Source organism: Lathyrus oleraceus, chromosome 2, assembly GCF_024323335.1.
Source record: "Lathyrus oleraceus cultivar Zhongwan6 chromosome 2, CAAS_Psat_ZW6_1.0, whole genome shotgun sequence".
Taxonomy (NCBI): Eukaryota; Viridiplantae; Streptophyta; class Magnoliopsida; order Fabales; family Fabaceae; genus Lathyrus; species Lathyrus oleraceus.
Window position 1 is genome coordinate 239,343,112 of NC_066580.1, and position 3,013 is coordinate 239,346,124.

The window sequence follows — 3,013 nt, forward strand, 5'->3', positions numbered from 1 at the left end:
AATTTATTTAAAAATTATCATCATAAAAATTAAATTTTATTTAGCATAAGTAAATGAGAATAAAAACAATAAGATAAAATCTCAACTTTATTTAATAGAATGGTAGTCCGTAAATGACGAGACTCCATAGATCTTTACAATGTTTGAAAATGGTAATTTACATGGAAAATGGCTTCATTGAATACAATAATCACTACTCTCCCTACCAACTTCAACATCCATTGTGCTTGTCTTCAGTTGAGAATGATGAATCAGAACCAAATGACTTGCTTAAAATTGCTTCCATGATTAGGACTAACCGAATGCAGTTACTTGCCATAATCCCTAATTTTTTCCTAGATTGCCCCAAGGTGGGGTACTCAATCTATCGGGATAAATTTTCTATTTTATGTCTCTAATTTTTTCCTGGATCTCCCTTTCGGGTCTTCAATCCAACGAGATGCTCATTTTTTCCTAAGCCACCCTTTCGGGTTTTCAATTTAGCGAGCTGTTTTTTTATTTTTAGGAGAAGTATTTCTTGACTGCATCGGCATTCACAGGACGAGTGAACTGTTCACCATCCATAGTTGTAAGAATCAAAGTGTCGCCTGAAAAGGCTCTCTCAACAACATATGGGACTTAATAATTAGGAGTCAATTTGCCCCTAGCATCAGGTTTGAAAGATAAAATCTTCTTGAGCACGAGGTCACCTTCTTTGAACACACGAGGCTTGACCTTCTTATCAAAGGCTTTCTTCATTCTCTGCTGATACAACTGCCCATGACACATGGTAGTCAATCTTTTCTCTTCAATCAAATTCAACTGGTCATATCTAGTCTTGCATCATTCAGCTTCAGTCAACTTAGCTTCCATCAAAACACATAATGATGGGATCTCAACCTCCATAGGGAGCACAATTCCTATGCCATAAACAATAGAGAAAGGGGTTGCCCCTGTTGAAGTGAGGATGGATGTACGGTACCCATGCAAAGCAAATGGGAGAATCTCAAGCCAATCCTTATATGTCACAACCATCTTCTGGATGATCTTCTTATTGTTCTTGTTTGCAGCTTCAATAACCCCATTCATCTTGGGTCTGTAGGGAGAAGAATTATGATGTGGAATCTTGAAGTCTTTGCAGAGAGCTTCCATGATGTTATTGTTCAAGTTAGATCCATTATCAATAATGATCTTGCTTGGCACACCATAACGGCATATAATCTGATTCTTAACAAACCTCACAATGACTTGCTTGGTTACATTTGCATATGATGCCGCTTCAACCCACTTTGCGAGGTAATCAATAGCCACCAGAATGAAACGATGTCCATTCAAAGCTTTGGGCTCAATCATACCAGTCATATCAATTCCCTACATGGAGAAGGGCCATGGAGAGGAAATGACATTCAACAATGTCGGAGGAACATGAATCTTATCTGCATAAATTTGACACTTGTGGCATTACATGTCAGATTCCATTGCTAGCCAATAGTGACATGCTCTCAACATCTTCTTTGTCATAGCATGTCCATTGGAATGGGTACCAAAGGAGCCTTCATGGACTTCAGTCATCAACAAGTCTACATCGTGTATATCCATGCATCTGAGCAAAACCATATCGAAGTTTCTCTTCTAAAGCACACCACTATTTAGGTAGAAATTATCGGCTAATCTTCTCAAAGTCTTCTTATCTTTCAAAGATGCCCCAGGCGGGTAACTCTGACTTTGAAGGAAACATTTGATATCAAAATACCACGTCTTTTAATCTTTGATTTCTTCAATAGCAAACACATGAGTTGGCCTATCAAGACGCATCACATTCAAATTGGGAGCTTCATTCCAAAATTTCACCATAATCATTAAAGCCAACATTGCAAGAGCATCTGCCATCCGGTTTTCATCTCGAGGGATATGATGAAATTCATTCTTTGTAAAGAAAGTTGATATCCTCCTCGCATAGTCTCTATATGGTATCAAACCGGGTTGATTTGTCTCCCATTCACCTTTGATCTGATTCACAATGAAAGTTGAATCTCCATAGACATCAAGATATTTAATTCTGAAATCAATGGCCTCTTAAAGCCCCATAATGCAAGCTTCATACTCAACCATATTGTTTGTACATTTGAAGGTTAACCTAGCTGTAACTGGAAAATGAGTTCCTTGAGGAGTAATAATCACTGCCCTAATGCCAATGCCATATGAATTAGTAGCTCCATCAAATACCATGCCCCAACAGGAACCAGGCTCCGGCCCTTCTTCAAGCAATGGTTTATCAAATTCTTTCATCTTTAAGTACACAATCTCTTCATCAGGAAAATTTTATTGCACTGATTGATAATCTTCAATAGGTTGGTGATCCAGATGGTCAACCATGACACTACCCTTTATAGATTTCTGAGATCGGTATTCAATATCATACTCAAATAACAACATCTGCAAACCGACAATCCTCCCAATTAAAGCAGGCTTCTATAAAATGTACTTGATTGGATCCATTTTGGATATCAACCTAGTAGTATGACTCAACATATATCGGAGCAGACGCTTAGTAGCCCAAGCCAACGTTCAACATGTCTTCTCAAGCATAGAATACCGAGTCTCACAGTCGGTGAACTTCTTACTGAGGTAGTAAATTGCATACTCTTTCTTTACAGATTCATCTTGCTGACAAAGAACACAACCCATACTCTCTTCAAGTTCAGTTAAATACATGATCAAAGGTCTTCCTTCAACAGGCAGAGACAGAATTGGAGGCTCAAGCAGATACTCTTTGATACTATCAAAAGGTTTCTGGTAGTCTTCGGTCCAATCACAAGATTGGTCTTTCCGAAAAAGCTTAAAAATAGGTGCACATGTGGAAGTCATATGCGATATAAATCTTGAGATATAGTTCAAGCGGACAAGAAAACCTCTGACTTGCTTCTCATTTTTGGGCGCAGACATCTCTGGTATTGCTTTGACCTTGGCAGGATCAACTTCAATACCCTTCTCGCTGGCAATAAAGGCCAATAACTTACCAGAACAAACACCA